The sequence below is a fragment of the Heterocephalus glaber genome, unplaced genomic scaffold, assembly GCF_053883595.1.
Source record: "Heterocephalus glaber isolate CG9 unplaced genomic scaffold, H.glaber_assembly_v1.0 deba00000071, whole genome shotgun sequence".
Taxonomy (NCBI): domain Eukaryota; kingdom Metazoa; phylum Chordata; class Mammalia; order Rodentia; family Bathyergidae; genus Heterocephalus; species Heterocephalus glaber.
Genome location: NW_028258137.1, coordinates 8,465,130 through 8,486,771, shown reverse-complemented (window position 1 = coordinate 8,486,771; position 21,642 = coordinate 8,465,130). Strand labels below are relative to the sequence as shown.

The following is a 21,642-nucleotide window of genomic DNA, read 5'->3' as shown; positions in this document are numbered from 1 at the left end:
GAGGAGAGGGAAAGAGACAGCGTTTATGGTCAAGATCACTGTCTCACCTCCCCAGAGCTCCTAAAGAGGTGCCGAGAGTGTTGTAAATGGGGTCTCATTAGTAGGAGGAGTGGGACTTTTCTCTCTCAAGTCCAGACCATTGCTTGCTGGGCCAAGGACTGGTTTGTGAGCTGTAGAGAGGTGGGGGTCTCACTGGGAATGGAGAAGTATGCCTTTTGGAGGACTTGACTAGTTCCTGCTACATTTGTCTGGAGATGGATGGGCATAAGACAGGTCTTTATTCAGACGAAACTCTTTATCCCACTACACTTGAATTTGGCACGGCCTTTGCAGTGAATGCAGAGGTGAATTTCAGCCTTGCTCTGTAAATGGTCCAGATCTTTTCTCAGTAGCAAAGCCGATTTGGTGCATTTCAATTCTAAGTGGCACGGTTCATGTCCTCCTCCAGGTAAAGGCCTTCTCCTGATATTATATTATATTTTGCCTTCATGACAATCCTGAGCCTCATTTTTCCAGCCTTAGGGGCTGAGATGAAGCTTTTCCCAAGTTTTCTTCTGCAAACGTGAGATTCCCTGACTTTTGGCTGCCTCTGCCACTGGGATATCTGAGCAAGATCTCATTGGTCCCTTGGGCCTGCTGGGCCCTGGAACCTTGTGTGGCAGATCTAAGACCTTTGGAGCTGTTGTTCAGGGCCATGTCATGATTCTGAGATGGTGGATGTAGCGTTGGAGGCAGGACTGAGTCAGGCAGACCTCAGATGTTCTCATGCACCGCTTAGAATCTATGTGGTTGCAGTTCATTTCAGCTCTTTGACTCTTTCTTTCCTTATCTGTTAAAAGCGCCTAATGATAGCCCAGTGGTGGGATGATCAACGTAAAAGAATAAACATGAAGTGTCTTTGTCACCGTCAGCAAGTCATTCTACTATCACTGTTCTTTTTCTCTTTGCCATTGAGGACATTCCCTCCATATGGCAGGACACTGCCTCATCCTCTCCTGCCTGGAGGACCTGAAACTGCCTGAAACTTCAGTGTCTAAATCCTCCAGCACGCAGGCCCTTTCAGAAACAGTTCAGATCAATAGTTATCTGCTTACCTCTCTGGCTAAGATGAGGTTTTATGCTTGTTTCTAGCAGATCAGTAGTGAAAGCAGATTCTGTTAGGTTTTCCATAGCAGTCATTAATCTCCCTCAGCCTCAGTTTCCCTATCTGTGAAGTGAGTCTAACCAGGATGATAATGAAGAGTCAGGTCAAGTGAGGTTGGCAGCCAGACACCCACCACCGGTGACAGCATGAGAACATCAGCCCAGGTCCCTCAGTGTGGAATAAGAAACTGCCACGTGGAGGGTTCCTTCTCGCTGAGCTTGGCCAAATATCTAAGTAGAAGCCTCGCTCTGTGAACCTGCTAATGTACATTTCAGTTTCTACCAGACGTCACTGGAGAGAAAACAATAAGGACATTAGTGATCTGGGTTTTTTTTCTTGTTGTTGTTGTTGCTTGTAAGGACTTTTCTAGTGAAACTTAAAAATTTCCATCCTCCCTGAAAAGGTTTTGGATATTTGTGTGTGTGTGTATGCATGTGGCTTGTGCTGTACATGTTTGAGAATGGAAATTGAATTTGGACAAACCTTGTATTTCCAGAGTTCTATCTCTGTTTCTTTGTAATATCATAGTCTTACTCTCCAGGGTCAAAGAATAGGATGGGAATGACTGGTCTCAGAGGCAGACCTGAGGATGTAAGGATTGAAGAGGCCATTTAGGGTTGCTGGGATGGCTAAAGGGGACCTTGGCAATCCTCACAACGTGTGGCCCGAAAGCTGAGACCACGGTTGTGGCTTTAACACTCGTCACGAAAGCTGCTGATAACCAAAGGGTGTAGCATTGATGCGGGGAACAGTTGGGGGATCATGGGCTGACAGAGCGGGATGATTTTAATGTTTATATTCCACTGGGGTAAGCGCTAACAAAGACCCATCATTTCCCAGATAACCGATTCTTTTAAAAGAACATCTGTTGAAACTGGCAATTTACATTCTTCTTAAAATACAGAGAGACATAATTAACCCTCTGGGGAGACTAATATTAGTTTATTAGAGACAATTTCTAGTTCTGTTTATTTTTACGCTAAATGATTTGTTCAGATTGGGGGAATTTTTTTTTTTTTTTTTTTAGTTTTGGTGTGGGTTGGCTTTTATGTGGGGTTGACTTTTCCTTATCAGGGACATATAAGGTACACAGCCATGTGCTAATACATGGTTTTGATCATCACAGACTGTGAACTCGTAGAACAAGCCTATTGAAAGTGCCAGTATTGCCTGGTGTGTGAATAGCTCAGCACTGTACTAATTTTCATGTGTGATCAGTCCATTTAAAGTGACCTAATACGTTATTAATGTATCTGTGTATACACTGATGTGGTCACCTTTGGCGCCAGTCATTGATTTGGGCTCCTTTGGCACGGGAGAATTCCGTGGATGGAATTCTCTTGTGCTTCTTGCTCTGCTTCCTGTAAATTCACTTACACCCTTCACAGGGAGGTCATGAACTCAGTTGTTCCCAACACTGGGCTAATTTTAGACTTCTGGCCTGTGGTGGGGCAGAAGAGAAAGAAGCCAGGGCATTTTGACATGGTGCAGAGACTGAAGGAAACGAATGACCCCCTAATTATTTCCTTGTCCTCCTTTGAATTGCAAAGCACCCACCTGTGTGTCCAACCTCTGGGCCCTCAGTTGTCTTTCCTGTAGCAGACTGAGGTGATTCCATTTCCTATGTGCTGACTGCTTAAAAGGGGTGTCCCTAACGGAGTAAACTTCTGCTTGCCCTCTCCAAGCTAAGCAGCCAGGCACTGGGGCTAGGAATGACTCAGGGAACCTCCTCCATTCCCATTTGTGCTTCTGCAAAACAGAGCTCATTAGCAGGAGCTCATAAAATAAAACTAGCAATGAGCTCACAGGAAAGAGTCATCAAGGGCAACTTGGCTTGGCTCACAAGCTTCAAAACCAGCTCTTGGCTCTTGGCTTTGTATCTCCCATGAAGTCTTCCCTGACTTTTACTCACCTACACAATTAATCATCCCCTCTCTGATACTGTCCCAATGCCATGATGCTTCTGAGTCATTACTGTCCAGTTCCAGGGCTTCTTTCCCACTGGATGACTTGCCCCTTGACGTGTCCATTTCTCACCCTCATCTGACACCGAGTAGATGCTCAGTGAGCTGCTATTGAACTTAATTTTCTCCTTTCTCTCATGGTGATGTGTGTTTAAGATCAAATGGTGTTCATTGTCTTGTTCTCCGTGAGGTATGAGAAGGTGCATTATGTGTGTACTGGGGTGAATACAAGATCTAATCAAACAGGATCTAACTCTTACCTGAGGTTTCTTTATTTGCAAGCTGGAAGATGAGAGCTGAATTTGAAACCCTAGGAGAAAATTTGATCTTATAAAGCTCCTTTGAATAACACTATCATTGGGGATTGGGGTTGGTAAATGCCTCCAGGGACCCAGGTCACCTCCATACATTCTGTTCCTTTGCACTGGACTTTCCTGCTTACCTGTCTCAGATGGTCCTGTTGCTACACATCACCTGGCTTTCTCTCTGAAGCGGAGATGTTTTAAGTGTGGCAGGTGATACTTCGCACTTGGAGTGTACAGAGGGACTAGGAGGCGCAGGTGCTGTTTGGGATTCTCTGGTGAGTTTCAGACAGGTGGCTTTCTCCCTTGACGATTCCTGGTCTTTTCACATCACGACCAGTTGGACACGTGGAACACGCAGAAGGTAAGTGGCACTGCAGCGAAAGTGACATCCACACACAGAGTGAAGCAGGGGGTCCACTGGGTGACAGTATGCTTAAGGGGTGAGAGGAAGGTTTGCACTGTTGGCCAGAAGGGTGTGAATGAGGAACTCCATCCCCAGGGAATCAAGTCTTCTGAAGGGGTGTGTGTGTGTTCAAATTGAGTATTTTTTCCTGTTCTCCAGCCAGCGGACAGTTTGGTCCTCAGTGACTCTAGCAATCAAGACCATTCCTATAACTTCCTATGCTGCCTTCCTCATCTGTATGTAGAACTCATCTGACAGTGTGCTGGAATCAAGCATATTCAATACCCAATCCATATTGGATTGAGTACACATAACGTACAGAGCACTAGCTCTGCTATGTCTAGGACATGACAGGGAGCAGCAGACAGGCTGTGACCTTGGAAAGCCAGCCCAGGGCCTGCTGCTGGAAGGTATTCACAGAATCTCTCTCTCTTTCTTCATTACCAAGAAGGAGTGGGTTGATGTTGAAATTGTCTTTGTGTATTAGCTTAAAGGAATTTCAATGTGGTACTTGGATGCCCCGAATAATTTGCAATGGCCTACAAAGTTTTAATTGAAGAAGTCATTGATTCTGAGAGAATTTAGATCATTATATCAAAATGTGTTTCTTTCATCATTGGTGGACTTTGGCAGGTTGCCAGGGACCTTAGCCCTGGTGCACTGCGTGCGTGGGTACCATGAGTATGGAAATAGTGCACATATCTGCACCCATGTCCCTTACCTAGGACAGGCAGCACTGATCCATCGGCATCTTCCTCAGCTCTCTACTCCAAGTGGTCATTACTGCTCCCCTATAGGCAGCTTGGCAAATAATCTCCATCCACCATCTTGGCAAAGTGACATTTTGGTGAAATCACCATGGTTCTGTCTTCATTAGAAACATCAGGCCCCTGTGCAGTGTGAATTGCATTCCCAGTGCTGTGCTCATGGTAGAGCTCAGCCTTCCTCCCAGGAGAAAGCTGGAAAACCTTCAAGCCAATTGTGAATTTAGGAATGCTATGTGCTTTTTATTTTCATTGTCTCCCTCGACTTGATGTTCACTCTTTAGTCCTAAGCTGGAGCCATATGAGGACATGTCTTGCATTATCTTGCATTATATGTATTATGACAGGTGCCTGGCATTGCTGTGCTCAACTAGCTTCCCTGGAAAGAACGGATTCACTGCAAGATCTGTTTCAGTGGCAAGCTTATCAGTTCCTTGAGGTGTGCTTCGATTTCTACACACATAGGTTTTCGTAGCATATCTGTCCTCGAACTACCTATCCGTGCATGTGGCCAATTCATGAATGGAAGATTCCCATTTGCAGCACAGAGGGACATGTGCATTTGGCGATTCTGCCTCTGCAGTGCTAGTTGGGTTACTTGTTAAATATCTTCAGGGTATTTAAGATAAGAATCACTACTTTTACAAGTTCTAATTAATGGCATAAAAACAAAACCACAAGAGCAAATATAAGGCATACTTACATAGCACTGGCATGCTCATATATAATGCACATATATATTATATATATGTCTTATATACCATTCTTCTCGGAGCGTTTGGCAAGCTCATTTATGTAATAGATATATACACTATCATTGCTGTAAACTTGTATAATGCATAGCACCCTTTGTGAGTGATTTACATACACTGAACCCTGCTAGCAGTCCTGTCTCTGTTTACAGATGAGAAAGCTTAGACACCTAGAAAGTACACGAGGAGGCCCAGCACGAGTGGTGATAGTGACCATCAGACTTCCGGGATCTCTGTTCTGACCCACTGCATGATATGTGATCACCCTAAACTGTCTTCCTGTTTGGCTGCATTCATGGTGGCACTTCCCTGCTAACTAAGCAAGGAGTCCAGATTCAAAATGATGGGCGGACAGCAAATTTGGGGACCCACAGCTCAGAGGAGGTTTAAATCCCAGAGCCTTACACCAGTGCCTTTCCTTTTGCATTTTGAGTGGCGCAGTAAATAAATATAAACACAAAGCAAAAGCAAACAAAAGAAAATAAGAACAGCCACAGAAAACTTAGACCCCTCTTGAACCTTTTTTTTTTTTTCATTTGTCTGCACCCCAAAGACCTTTGGATGCTGAGCCAGGAGTCTCCTGCCTCAGCCTCACGAATGTCCTTTCATTGGAATGACCCCATCTCCTGGGTTTGCAGGGTCCTAGCTTAATGGACTGTACATCAGTAGCTTTTTGAGGAAAAGAAATGTGAGGTTTGGCCATTGGTCCTTAAGTCAGCACATTGAGCTCTTGTCAATTAGCTCCTCCCCCATCTTTATGGTACAGCTTTTCCTGTAATTACAGCCGAGATCCTGTAGCCGGAGGAAGGCCTGTCAATTGAGTAAGAGGCTGATACCCATCGCATGGTGACAGCCCACTCTGAGGGTTTCAGGTCTGTCCTTAGAGAGGCTTGTTATTTCCTCCTCGGGTACTTTGCCTTGACTCAGTCCCCCCACGTCAGATGGATGGAAGTGTCTTACTCCGTGCGGAACCAGGGAGGTCACGCCCCTCAGACATGATGTACTGCAAAGTAAAGATGCTGCATTGATTTGTATTTTTAAATTGAAAACCCTTGTTTAATTTGCATCTGTGTGCTTATAGGAAAAGATCTAGAAAGATGTGGAACAGACCATCGGCCTTTGAGTTTTTCTTTGGACTAATGTGTACTTCTTTTTTTTTCCATGAGCACGAATCCTGGTACTTTCATAATTTCCAATTTTTATTAAGTAAAAAAATGAAAAATAATAAGCTTATCTGGCTTCTCCATGGATGAGTTTGTCTATTTTCCTCTAAATTGAGCATATATCTATGAGCAGCCTGAGAGTTTGGAGTCCACAGTAGCCTGAGTTCCTCCTTTGGTGGCATTTTAGCCCAGTGGGACAAAGGCAGAGGGTTTCCTGGTTCAATTTATGATCCCTATGCTCGTGAGGCTAGACTGTTTTAAGCTGTGAGTACTTTTTATGACATAGTTATTGAAATAGGACACGAGTATTATTGTTTTTTGTTTTGTTTTGTTTTGTTTTATTTTTTGGTACCGGGGATCGAACTCAGGTCCTTGTGCTTGGGCAGCAGGTGGCGAAACCGCTGAGCTAAATCCCTGGCCCGCAAGTGTTATGATAACTGCTTTGTGACCACATATAGATCCCAGCACCTGGCATTATTGTGTGTTTAATCGGTACTGATTTGATTGGACCTTCATAGTTGAGAGACCCGCAGTGTGGACCCAGCACTGTCTCATAGGGACAGTGTGGACCTGGAGCTGTCCTCTCTGGTTTTCTCTCACAGAGAGAGGCTCTGCTGTCTTATCTCAAAAGAAAAAAGAAAATTACACACACACACACACACACACACACACACACTGAAGATAGCTAAGATTTACCACAAAAGAAAGACCTGCATTTTAAGGGAATTTGATACTTGTAAAGAGAGCCTCAAGATTGTCATCATGAAGTAGGTTAAAAAAGGCCTTTGTTGGACTTCTGTCTTGTAATTTGTGTTTATTCTTACTGCTTGTACACTTCACACTGCTCCTTACGGGGTGAGAAGGCGTGTCTGCCTGCTTAGGGGGCGGGTTTGGGGCCAGGGCCTCTTCGAAGCTGCACCTGCCTCCATCCCCAAAGTCAGGCCAAGGGAGACCCTTTCCGCCAAGAAGCGGGCACAGAGTGTCGTAGAGACCCAGAAAGGGCTTCACATCTTTGCCTTAAAGGGAAATCAGTGACGCGCAAATTTTAGTTTTTCTTGATAAGAAAAATTCAAAAGGGACGTTATATTATTGTGTTGATTCAGTAAAGGGATTTGTTTATGGTGATTCCCCATTCTTTTTTGCTTAAATATGAATGCTGTTTTCTCTGCTGTCTGTCCTTCATTGGCATGGAGAGATAAGCACAATAATGATTAAGATTGAATATTATGGAGGCTAAAGGAATAATTCTGAGGACTTTTAGTCTATTAACTCTATGAGGCTTCTTAATAGTCTGGCTTAAGGCAGAAATGATTTTATTCTAGTTTCATCCCTGTTGAATCAGTGATTAACCAACTGTGATTAAAACTGAATTTTCTTAAGTATAAAACCCACCCAAGCCCTTCTGTTTCCGGATGATAAACGGTGGCAGTGTCTGTCTCTTGTCTTACCTGTTGCAGATGCCGGGGTAAGGAGAGACTTAGGGCACCTGCCTCAGCTTGTAGCCTTGGCTTGGGGAGAGGGGCGCAGGCCAGGTCTCCCCACTCTGGCTGTGCTCCTGGTGGCAGTGTGCACCTCCTGGGGGGAGTCGGCCCCCGGGGAAACCCCTGGCTATCTACCAGCCCCTTCGTAAGACTTACTTTCCTTTCAACTTCCATTCCATGTCTGTCTCCACTTTCACCTTAGCTAACCTTTCTCCGTGGCCAAGCGGGGCTCCTAAGGATTTCATGTCCTGACAGTAACCACTGGCCCCTTCGCAGCTGCTCGCTGGGTCCAGGACACTGGGCAGTGGGAAGGCTCAGGGCTCCTCCACCAGCTCCAGTTAGAACCCTACTTGTACCGCATGGTGACATCTGCGCCTCTGGCTTACTTCCTGCCTCACGCTTCTCCAGGACCTGTACCATGTCTTACTTTTTAATCTGGAGCTCCCAGAGCCAGCAGAAGACCTGACACTAGCCTGTGTAAAAATAGATCATGCCACATGTTTGTGAAAAATTAAGGTCAAGACAGTGCAGTTGCCATTATCCCAGATGCTGAGAACTCCCTTCATGTCATGGGGCCCCACCCTCACATTCCTTCTTCCTGTGCTATATGTAGACATTCCTGGTGTGCGCTGAGAGGATTAAGTAATACCAAATGTTCCTTACCATTTCAAGCCCTTGCAACTATGAGTCTTTTAAGAAAGTGGGCAGAGGGATAGGGAAGAAGTAGGTCAAAAGTTGATTTCTGTGCACCGAAAAAGAAAAACAAAGCATAACTGTAAAGCAAACAAACAGACACACCAACAAATGCAAAACAGGGAAGAATAGTTTAAAGCACATTTTGAGAGTATGGGACTATAATGCCAAAGAATGAGTGTACGTTAGACAAAGTGCAGCTTTTCGGTGGGTAATTCGCCAGCTCAGGCATGCTAGTACATATGGCTAGTGCAGCAGTGACTGCATATGACTGTGTGTAGTGGGTAAGGTAGGACTTTAAAGTAAAACAAAAGGTATGGATTGCTTGGCATTTGCTGCGGGTGTTAAGTGTCCATCCCATTTGCCAAGATTAAATTGAATTGTTCCTGCTGCCATTAAGTTTTACTCTGCACAAAATGTAGCCAACATTTTGCACGTCTTCCTCCCTCCCTTCTTTCATTCCCTCCCTTCTTTCTGCCTTCTCTCTCTTTTTTTTCTTCTTGCACTGCACGATGCCACATTGACTAGACCTTGGTAGCATTTCACTGCATGGAGCAAATGGCAGCAAGATGAGCCAGGTGCATGCTGTTGCAACACCTGGCCGAGACCATGGCAGCGTCTTCCTGCGACCAGGAGCAGGTAGATGACTCATTGCCGTTTACCCAGTGGGGGGCTCCGCTTGGGTGTCATCCTGATTATTCCAAGCAGTCTTCCAGCTGGATTCGCTTTTTGGGAACACATGTATGTTTGTCCTGGAAGCCCTTGTAATATCATTTAATCCAAAAGCTTTTTTTTCTATGATGAATTATTCAGGCAATGTTTTCCAAAATTGTCATTGATCAGTACAGACCCAGAGAGCCTGTACAACAGCGCCTGTGCTGGATCTGCAAAGAGTCGATATTTTCTGGCTCTGGCAAGTTCCAAAGAGAAGAATTCAAAGCCAGTGTGGCTCTTCCTCCGGGTGGCACAGTAATGCAGGTAGTGTGCTCAGGCTTGCTTATGTTTAACCTGGATTAAAACTAGCCAGGAAAATAAGCTGAACCTCGCTTCGTGGAGGTGGGGACACATTGTCAGGAGCTCATCAGAGAAGAATGTGCTGTGGGACTGAGGGGCAGCTGAGTGCGGGTGATGGAGGTTCCCAATCAATGCCCACATCCTGAACTTTAAACATCTTCTGTGCAACTCACGCACATACACACAGACACACACACTTTTGGTTAAGAGAAAATAATGAAACAATTCTTTGCATGGTGCCTGAGGGTTTTAAAAAGGCAGACAGGTTGGTTCCAATATCTCTACTTGTGTAAACATTGTGGCATTATTGTGAACAGTGTCGGACAGAGAGCTAAGATGACCACCTCTCGCCTGCTGCAGTACCAAGCAGCACCAGTGGAGGTGTAGATACCTCTCTGTGGAGCCTAAAGGAATGAAAAGAAGAGGCTTCCTGCCAAAAAAATTAATAATAATAATAATGCCACTGCCATTCCCCCCGGCCCTCCTTCCAGAGGTGTCTGAGGTGTGGTGCCCACTCCCTCCTAGACCCTAGGCCTCAGCCACCTGGGAACGTCTGGCCAATGGAATCCACATCAGTGGGTTGGGTGACATTGCAGGGAAGGGGCCAGTAAGGTCTGAAAATGGCACTAATTAAAAGTGCTCATTGTGAGCTGCCCACTGGGGGAGAGACCCCCCCCCCTCACCTGGCTGGAGTTTGTGCAGAGGTTTCTGGGAGTGCAGGGCTGGGTCAGATCCGCTTTGCAAAAGTAAGACCCAGCCTTGCAGTTGGCCTCTCTGCAGGCTGATACTATAACCCTGTCGCTATTTTTGTCCTCTTCCAAACAGGGACATTTTACATCCACTGGAGCTTTGCAGGGCCCGTCTGCCCTTAGCCCTCCAGTATCCTTATTTTTCTTTAACAGCTTTATTGATGGATAATGCACCCACCATACAATTCATCCATTTAAAGTGTACAATTCAGTGGCTTTTAGTGTATTCACAGAGTTGTGCATCCATCACCACAATCAATTTTAGGGCATTTTCATTAGCCCAAGAAGACACCTCGTGCCCCTTAGACAGCACCCTGACTGCTCCCCCACTGGCCCTAGGCAACCACTAATCTACTTTCAGTCTCTATGGATTTGCCTATTCTGGATGTTTCAAATAAATGAAATTATACATGGTCTTGTGTGTCTGGTTTCTTTCACTTGGCATCCCGCTTTCAAAATTCATCTCTGTCACAACATACATCAGTTCTTCTCTTTATGACTAAATAATATTCTGTTCTATGAATATGTACGTTTTGTTTATCCATTCATCAGCTCATGGACATTTGGGTTGTTTCTACTTTCTGGTTATATGAATAATGCTGCTATGAACATCTGTGTACAAGTTTTAGTGTCAACTTCTATTTTCATTCCAATATCCTTTTACGGCATGTCTTGGCAGTTTTGTCTCTGTCGGGGTAAATATCTTGAAATGTTTCACATCAGAAACAAGTCATTACTGGCAAAGCAGGCAGCCCTGGAATGGGGGTCTGGGGTCCGTAGGCGACATTTGCACTGCACACGTGCTGAATGACCTTGAGCATTATTGGCCCAGCTTCTCTGTAGGTGAAGAGGGAACACAATGTCCATTTCTGTTCTGGACCTCCCTGCTTCTGAGAATAGAAGACGCTACCTTCCTAGCTTACTACAAGGCATCGGTATTGTTTGTATGATTAATGAGTTCACATTTGAAACATTCCCATTTAATGTATTTGAGCCTTCTAACAACATTGGCTTTCATGTGTTGCTGACTGGTTTTGAGATTTATGAGGCCTAACCTGCAAGTGATGTGCATCTGGATTGGGGAACCTGAGACTCTTTCGTTGTGCCTGACCCGGGGAACCTCCCTGTAAGCTGCTTATTGGAGCTGCATGCTGGGAACATGATGGGAAGATGGAGTCCTCTGTCCCCTGGCAGGACCTGGAGGCCCCTCCTGTTCCATCTCAGCTAAACTGAAATAAGCAGACAGACCCCCAGGTCCATCTGTAAATATCTGCAGACTCTTCCACTTTTGTAAGTTTAGTTTTAAAAACACATATGTTGCAATTCTGATGTTTCCCCCCTACACTAAATCTTCAGTTTAGAATTCATGTGTAATTCCTGATTATAAAAAAGTAAAGTTTGCCTTACAAGTTCACGAATAGTAATGCAGGTTTTAACTATTCATATAACAATAGTGTTATTGTGCCACATTTCTTGCGTTTGCATTTTTAAAACTCAAAGTTCCATGCCATTAAAATTAGACACTTCTTTAAAATATCCCAAGATACAAAAACACTTACATATGTTTGTGCATTGTTTTGCCACCAGGGGGCGTTGTGGTTTGACTGTCCGTTTAAACAGCCTGCATTCTATCAGTTTACCCAGAAAATAGAAGGCCAGGGAGTATTTCGATTCCTTCCAAGTAGGAATCATATCTGGAAGAGAACAGATGTCGATTCTTTTTCCTCACTAGCAAACAGTAGTGTTGTCAAATTTGCTAAACTTAGCCAGTTGAAGATTAACATGCAATATATAATATGCATGTGCCTAACTGTACAATAAATAGTAAATCACATTTTTATGCTTTCCCTGAACTTGGAAGCTGCAAGTTATTTTTTTTTTTGTTCCCTGGGTGTGATGAAATAAATAACCCTCAAATACATTTTAAAGATGTCAGTCAGGAAAAAAAAGTGCTTGGCAACTGGATTTGATTGATTCCTTTCATGATTAATTCTCCTATTAAGTTTTAATGATATAAAGCTAGAAATCACAAGACTAAGTATGGTAAATAAATAACCGAAATACCAGGTGAATAGAGATGCATCTGTGGGGAAAAAAATGAAATAAAATATTCTCCAAGATGTATTAGGAAAAATCTCTTTGGCAAGTCTAGAGGATAAAGGATCCCAAATGGGAGGGGAAACTTTAAGAACATTGAACTAAAGATTCTTTTAAAATGAAAATCCTATAAGGAAGGTACTCTCTAAGATTCACATGCAGATTAAATTATTTCATGAACCAATTTCATTAGCAAGGTGGATCTCTTGGAATGCATTTGTCCATTTCAGATGTTTAAGAATCCATGTACGAATCTTCTAGCATTTGTCAGTTTCCCTTCTCAGGATACCTCCAAGGCTCACAGGGCTTGGATGTGCATTGCCGCTTTGATGTTTTAAAAATGCTTGGAGCACTGGCTTGACCCAAAAGTAGGAATCATGATGACCACATTTTAGTAAACTATCTTTTTGTTGTTGTTCCTAGAGTACTGAGAATTTATGAAATATGACCTGCTTTATCCTGAACACATCTGTGCGAATCAGGGAGGATGGAAGGATTAATTCTAGCTTCTAAATGGGAAAAGCCAGGCTTGTCACCCGGACGTGTGAAACCACCCCATCTGCGGCCGGATCAGCAGCGTATGTGTTCATGCTTGGGGCCCCCTGTGGTAGGCAAGGCTGGCTGATTTACTTCCTAGAACCTCTCAACTTCGTTCTTAAACTGAGCAGTTTTTGAAACCAAGCATACATTAATTAATATGAATAATGACTGGGAAGAGTTGCAGGGCCTCCGGAAGAAAAATGTGTAAATGGATATATTTTTGTATATGCTTTTGTGCCCAAGAGGAGATTAATGGTGTGTTTAACACAATCCTTTCTCCTCCACTCTTTTGGTTCATGAATTTTTCTGAGCCCCTAAAGCACAATAGGTCTGGAACATTCATGCCAGGCAGGCCCCTCTCTTCATAACTTCAGATCTAAAGATCTTTTAAATACACAGAACTTATTTTTGAAAGCTGTGGCCCATCCCAAATGAATTCCCAGTGTCAGCCTCCAACATGCCTGGAGTGAGAAAACAGAGAATATTGTTCTCTTCTGTTTATATTAGTTCATGCCGACGCAACATACTTGCCAAGTGCTGGAAGCTGCCCCTGGCTGGACAATGCCTTATCTAACTAGCCTAGTTTCTAGAAGGAAGTCAGGGCCCACCAGGTCCTCCCAGAGGTACTCAGATGACTCCTGAGCTGGAAATGAGCAGAGCAAATACAGCTAATCCATTTCCCCTCAAAATTCATCTTACTTACTAAGGATGAGGGCGCAGATTTGACCTAAGCATCCAGAAAGCCTGGTTCAGGGCCAGGTGCCCAAATCTCTGTTGTTGAGTGACAGAAGCATTGAGCTACCTCTTGGGACCAAGTGGCCTCACCAGGAGCTAAGGCTTCCTGCTTGCTGTGGCCTGAGGAAGTTGCTGGAAGTGTGGTCAGCAACGCCCTCAGCCCCAGTCCTGGCTTCAGCTCTGGGCTCTCCCTAGCACATAGTGCATGCAGGCTGCAGGCTGGAAGGGACCCCAAGCATTTGGCCAGGAAGGGCCAACAGCTTCCAGCTGGCCCTCGCACTAGGCTTTGAAAATTACCCACATGAACTGATTTTGTAGAGAGTGGGTGGAGAGGACTCTAGGGCCGTGGAGGAAGATTTGGCCTTGCTGTCCTTAATCATGAGCAGTGTGATTTGGAGAGAGAAGCCGGGGCTGGCTCTGCAGAGCACATTTCCTTGGCTGAGCTCCAGAGGGGAGACGTGATCCAGCAGGAAGGCGCGCCGCACCGGTCAGCCTTGCAGACCCCTCACAGCCCCAGGTCTTTGGCCTATCGCTTTGGTCTGTGCCCAAGAGAACATTAGCTTGACCAGCTGGGGCACCTGGAGAGGGAGCACATGGGCTTCAAGTTTGGGGGTAGTGGCTTCTGTGGACCTGGAAAGATTGCTTCAGAATGCAGAGGCATCCCTCCAAGCATAACTTGGCTTCCCTGATCTCCCTGTGGACAGACAGGCCCGGTTCTTTTGGCCCCCCGCCCAAGCGTGTTCTTGGCACACGTTGACTTTATCACTTTTGCCTCAGAAACAAATCTGCTCAGTGACTTAGCCACTCTATAAAATGAAGAGTAGCTCAAATGTGTGCATAGCATTTTATTTTAACCCAAGAAAGAGAAGAATGAATGAGAATGTGCATGTTCTCTCTTGATTCCTTCCATCGCCAGGAGGCACAGGCAGATTCTCCAAAAATACGGTCACCAACCCAAGTGCTTACTGGCTAGTGAGTGACCCTAGGCCCATTTCCCAGCCCTGCCTCGTGTCTGGATCCAGTGACATTGGATCCCCTAGGTGGGACAAGCTTTAGGCTCTTGTTAGACATTGTGTGCTGATTAATTATGACTTCCTTGAGTACGTTTCCTGTTAAACCTGAGTTCTTTTAAGGATCTCACCCTGTCTAAACTGTGCTAGTGCTGTGAACATGGAAGAAGCAAGATCGTTCTGGTAAGAGCAACATTATCACAAATAAAATGATAGATATAGATAGCATTCTCATATTCATTCAGCTAGCAGAGATAAATGCAGAGTCAGAACCAGGAGCGTGTAGTGACGTGAGCGGTTTTTCTGTGTGTGATGATGGTGTTTTTAAAAGACAAGATTGAACAGTAATATATGAATGTAATTTTTTTTTCTGGACAAGCTTCAGAGATTAGATTTCACATTCAAAATATAAATTGTGCTTAGGAAACATTGATCTTTATTTTAAGCAACTGACCCTAAGAGATGAAAATAAAAAAGAAAAGGGAAACAAACCAAACATGATACTGACAAGTGTTAGGATATTCTAGTTTATTTCTTACAGATATTTTACAGCTCTGGCATATCCAGGGAATACTTTGGAATACTTCTAGCGCAATCAGTCCATAAAAAGCTGTCCATGTTTTTTATATTTTGAAAATACACACAGATGAGCCCCTGGCATGTCATGAGGAAACAACACTCCCCAGTGCCACACACAGACTTTTCCCACGCCTAGCATTCTTGGAGAAGTGTCTCAGTCCTGCCTCACCCCAAAGTGGCATCGCACTCTTTGCTGTGTGCGCCTAACTGTTCAGGACATGTTTGCATTGTGATGAGGTGCAGGAAACAGGTCTTGCTGTGTCAACCCGTGCAGATGCAGCCTGGGGGGAGCAGTTCTCAGTGTCCACTTTGATTAATAAGGAGTGGAAGCGCCTCTGAATTCACACATGTTTAGACTAAGGAAGAAGAACATTGCACCTTAGGGTGCAGCTAATGGCTCTGCAGAATAGGCTGGATCCAGCTGCTTTGATACCAGGGTGTCTCTGTTCACTAGAATTCACACCCAACTCCTATTCTAGGCTCTCTTGTGCTCTCTCTCTCTCTCTCTCTCTCTCTCTCTCTCTCTCTCTCTCTGTCTCTCTCCCCCTCTCTGCCTCTCTCCCTCTCTTCCTCTCCCCCGTCCCCCTCTCCCTCTCTCTCTCCCCTCACAAATGACAGCAGATAATTCAGAGCGTAATAATATTTCTCATTGCCTGTAAGAAATTGAAAGCTGACCATGCCCTGCATTTCCAAGGAGCTGAAGAAAAGCCAGTGATCTGGCACAGGAGGTGGAGAGCAGAGCAGGGAAGTGGCATTAGCACTGGCTGCAGATCCATTTGCTGAGACTGCGGAGTAGGTCACTCTGCAGGGCTGGGATTGCTGCTGTACTGCCCCGAGGTCAGAAGGCCCAATGCAGCTTCCTGTCTCCTTTGTCTTTGTCAAACCCACTAACTCTTTTCAGGAACACAGATATTTAATTATCTTCCGATGTTGCTCCTGGAACATAGATCAGTTGGCTGAGTTCAAAAGCTTTTCCCTCTCTAGGAAAATGAGGGAGTTTTGCCAGCAGGATCTCCTGTTAACAGGTGTGTGTGTGTGTGTGTGTGTGTGTGTGTGTGTGTGTGTCCATGCACTCTGTATCCAGTGTGCAGGGAGGACTCCGTCACATTAACCTGGCACTTGGCAGTAACAAATCTATTCAGTTACTACTCCATGCTTAATACTTCCTAGCCATTTCAGCACATTTAACTGTTACTTCTGCTCCAAATGCTGTCTAGATCAGTTATGTCCAAGGTCAGAAACACTCTAGACTGCTGTGCAACACATCAGATCTCTGCATTCAGAGATAATCACCTTGGGATCTTGAAAATAGGCACAACAGGACTAGTTATACTAAAGTGATCAGCAAAACCTACCAATCAGGGCTTGGTTGTTTGAGGGGGAGGAGTGTTGGGTTTTTTTTGCTTGATTGTTTTATGTTGTCTTGACTTTGAAACTGATTATAATATTAATAATGTAGATTAAATTGAAGAATAATGTGCTTGTATCCATCACATTATGAAAAGTATAAATAATTGATTTAAAATAAGGAAGTATTGAAATTCAGTGTTTTAAAAAACAAATTATTCATTTTGCCAAAGAAGTTGCTTATGTGATTGATGAATGAGTGAGGTACCAACATTTATCTGTCTTCATTACTTCACTGTCATTTTCCTTGATGAACTTAAGTTTACACAATACTTGAGGCCATTCTTACTCATCAGCTACAATCATAACTTAGATGTGGATGCAAAAGTTTGGCACCAGTCAATGAAAGCATTCAGGAGAATCAGTTGGCTGTATGGCATTTATAATAAAACAGCATTGGGTTTTTTAAATTTATAAAGTATGTGCTACACATTCTTTATATCAGTAAAATATATAAGATGCATGTTTCCATGTTTATGCGTGTAAATCCATTTTTAGAAAGCCAGTTGTTAAACATGCACCAGAATACTGGATTTACAGGGGTATAACTCAGCATTTGACTGCAGAATACTGGAGTTGCTTCAATTACCTACTGACTTGTGACTTATTTGAGGATTTGTGACATTTATAATATGTCTGCCCCAGTGCCTGGCACAAAACTACTAAATCTTCAAGATGGTGGATGTGGGTGGTACACATTATTTCCATCTGGTGTTACCATTGTGGGGAGCAAGATAACATGTGGGAGCTCACAGTGTCCAATTGCAAACCTGCCTGGCATGCTGGGATGCTCATGCTGTGTCCCACAACTTCCTGTCTATGGCTCCAGGGTGTGACTTTTCAGATAATAAAAATCTTTTATGGCTAACAAATTACAGGTTCTCCTTTCCTCTTGACAGTTACAGTCCTTCCAACAGGAGGTACAAAAACCAGAAAAACACAGAAGACAGCTATCATTAGTGCCAAGGCAGCTAGTTACCTTCTCTTCCCGCCATACACATTGTCTCCAAACACAATCAGTGACAATTTCTGTCCCTAAGCCTGTTAGCAAAGTTTACAGTGATGCCCTCAGTCCAGACACCCTGTTTCAAAAGGATTTGAAACCTTTTGAGAGCTCTGAAATGTTGCATGCTGGGAATATCCAAGCAAAACCCAGAGTGGAGCAAGGTAGCACTTTGCTGTCCTGTGGGAGAGGACCCTAGGATTTTGGAGATCTCTCAGACCTTGCAGTGATTTGAAGGTTATTTGTGCTTCTGAGAGTCACATGCTCTGTCTCCCAGGCCTGTTGTCTACAGGAAGTGCCCAGGTCCTCTGAACAGAATGCTTTCAGAATGATCGCGGCGCCTCCCTGCTTACATAACCTCATCTATTTCTTGTTATTCTCCTTGAGTGCTGCATTCAGACAGAGGTTGCCAATAAAGTTTATTGTAGGAGCTAAGTGTCAATATCTGTAGTACCCCCCGCCTAGGGTGCTTGTAATTAAAATGCCACAGATAGTCTGAGAGAGGCATGAAAATTTGATGGCAAATTGATTTCAGGTTCATCTTGAAATTTGTCCTCAGCTGGACTCGATACTCCTGGCAGACGTGGGATGGCTTTTGTCAGAAGGGTCTGCTGGAATGAGACAGAGATGTCTTGATCTGAATATTAAACACAACATGCTGTTTATGACAGATTATCTGTTTAGTGCTAACACACCCAACTACTTCTCTTTATACATTCTTCTCCATTGCATGTGTAAGATAGGATCTCATAGCTCTACTTTACATATGAAAAGAAGTTGTATAAGACATGCTAGGCATCAGAAATAAAGAGTTTTGGAAACACTGGCTTCAAACACGGGGTACTCTGTCCAAGATTCTAAACTTAGAAATGGCACTTGCATCTAATTTCAGACAGTTAGAGATATAATGATATTCAAGATAGAGCAATCAAGAATATGGCCCCATAGTGTTTCCATGGAATAGCGTATATCCAGAAAAGGAAAACGCCATGTAAGTGGAGAAAAAAAATTCCCAATATTTAATATTATAAATTGCCAGTTCCTGTAAACTTGCATTTATGCATCACATTATAAAAGCCATTATCTTTATGTATTGTTCATGCAGAAATGCACTACAATAATATAATTTTAAAAGTATATTTGTTTTCAGAATTTAATTTGGAAGTTAAAGGCAAAAATAATATTGTTTTGAGTGTTTCTAATTTTAAAATGTATTGTTCAGAGCGATCAAATATGTTCAAGAAAACATATTTTAAAATTTTGAATTATTTGGCAATTAATTATATTTACTTAGAAATCAATGCATGATTAGAAATGGAATTTAAAAGAGCAGTCCTTGAACAAAGTGTGTCCATTCATTCATTTAGCAAATATAAATCAGGTCTCTCCGATGTGCAGAGTGAAACTGGAGAAGCAGTTCCTAGGTGAGACCTCGGTGACACTGCTGCCCTAGGCTCCCTTGCAGTTATGTACACGTGGTGTATCATTAATTCTTTTTTTTCACAAATGCTTGTCCTAGTGATGCCAAAGTCTGCTGGATTGGCTTGTAGATAATAGAAGGTTATTATTTCATTGCTTTTAAATGAAATCTGAGGCTGGAAGCAGAGCAATCCCTTCACTTCCTGGTGGGCCCTGTGCTTGGAATCGCTGATGTGTCCTCACCTCTCTCTCTCCGGCAATCCCAGGGATGGAGCCATCATTGGAAAGAGCCCAGCATATGCTATGGGGTCATCAAAGCCACTCCTTTGCACATTCAGGAGATATTTATGGATCTTTTATTAGGACAGTTTTTATGGCCTAAGATTAAAACTTAAAGTTAAATAGTAAAAGTAATGAACATGTTCCTTTGGAGGTTCCAACTGGTTTGTGTTTTCATTCCCTCCATTTGTCATGGCCCATTGAATTTTGATGATAGCATTAAAAAATGCCTTGAATTATTTTTGGAAGGAGATAGGGTATGAATTGACAAATTATCAAAATAGGTTGTACCTCACAAATGTGAATGTACACCTTCTGTATCAGCGGGAGACTGTTCTTTTCAGACGTGGAATGAATTTATGGCAGCTTTAACATCTCAAGAAGTATAGTGAGCAGGATTTGATGTAACATTTAATTATTTGGTCATAGGAAATAAGCATGGAGGTGGGGCTTCCACCACCCTGGTGGGAATGCATGAGAGGAGCAATCAAGGGAAAATGACCCTCCCTGAGGCTCATCCAGGGGTACATTCTGCTGTAGCTTCTCAATTATCTTATTGTAAGGTGTTTCCTGTTGGTCCCTGACCTTGGCTCAATGGAGGAGCTTCATTGTATGATGAATCAATGGTCCAGAGGGTGTAGTAAAGCAGCAGCATGGCCTCAAATCGTCTAGCAACCCCATTGATATTTGTAGATGCAGAGAGCTGGGGAAAGGGATTCTGTGGTCAGAACTCTTTCAGGAATGCTTGTACTTATCAGAGCCTTCACGGGTCAATGTCTGCTACCTCACTAGGAAGGGGAAAGAATGACAGTGCTTTCTAAGTATATTTTTATTTTATATTTGTTGCTGGCCTTGTACAGAGTACCCAGATGGTAGGAAAAGAGTGTTTTCTAGATTTATATTACCATCTTGTTCCTCCTTTCCCCCACTCCCTTTACCATCTTGTGTGACTTTCTTTGGTACAGCCATCGGGAAACTTCCTTCACTCACACGAGTCTGTGGCAAGTCCTGGTTCCCACAGGACTGGAAAGAATAACTGAGTGACACATTTCTCTCAATGTAATATTTTTTTTTTTAGAAACTTGTTAATAGAATGACTTAAGATCATCCAACCCATACTGTCACTCAAGCATTTACAGTGATTTAACTGAGCTCTCAGAAGCTTCAGAAAGAAGCTACCGAGCTTCAGATGGAAGAGAGTGACTTTCTGATATAGCGAAGTAGTCCATATTGTAGAACACTCTGAAAGGAGCACATTTTAATATCTTTACTACTGCACTTGCTTTGACTCCCTCCTTTAGTAATTAGATAATTATGTATAATTAGCACATTAATTATGTGCAACAGCTGTAGTTGAGTGTGTGTGTGTGTGTGTGTGTGTGTGTGTGTGTGTGTGTACCACTGCCTGGAAACAGCATGTGAGTTCACTACTAGACCCATGAAAATTTTTTCCTTGGCGTATTTTCACTATGAATTTGCAAGGTAGGATATATAGGTATACATGTACAGGAATACCTATGTATGCATAGTATATAGATATTCATGTGCAGAGGTAAAAACAGTAGAGAGAAATAAAGAGCACCAAAGTTGCAATGACCCTAATCTATTCAGGGCCACGGAGGTGTGTTCGGAAAAGGCACCATCACCCTCCCTCCCTGGCTCTGGGTGCTGATGACAGCTGTCTTGGCCAGGGAAGGGCACCCGATCACTGATCACTGCCTGTCCCAGGGCCAGATGGGTAGAGGGCGATGCATTGGAAAAAAACCTGCATTTATGTTGCTGAAATGCTTGTTAGACATTATTAAGTGGAACGGGCAGTTTTGCAAAAGAGTATGTAGAGGATGGTTTTTCTGGCTGTATAAAAGTATGGGCATAGAAACTAGATATGCATAAGGAATGTCACTCTAAGCTGCCTGTCTGCCTCCTTCCCTGGAAACCACTGCTGAAATGACTCTCATGCTCCACTTATCCTGCTGAGGCTGGGAACAGACCATGAACAAAGCGACCGTAATCTGTGTCCAGGGAATTGTAGATCTTTTTCTATCATTTTGAAAAATAGTTTTCTATCATTGATCATCTTCTGAAATGAATTTGTCACTCCTATAATTAGAAGGAGAAAGTCTCCAATTGTGTGTGGGGTC

At 43.5% G+C, this 21,642-nt stretch overlaps 1 protein-coding gene across 4 annotated transcripts in view; it reads left to right on the top strand.

Annotated features, from left to right (window-relative positions):
* Wwox (WW domain containing oxidoreductase) overlaps nt 1-21,642 on the top strand; it is a 930,576-nt gene that overhangs the window by 337,404 nt on the left and 571,530 nt on the right. For 2 of the 4 annotated variants that reach the window (XR_015450909.1, XR_015450905.1), the window contains exon 8: nt 1-21,642. This exon is cut by the window's left edge and continues 45,788 nt beyond it; it is cut by the window's right edge and continues 335,514 nt beyond it. The exons of the other annotated variants lie outside the window; for them this stretch is intronic. The gene's annotated coding sequence lies outside the window, so the exon portion shown is untranslated. 4 annotated transcript variants of the gene reach the window in all.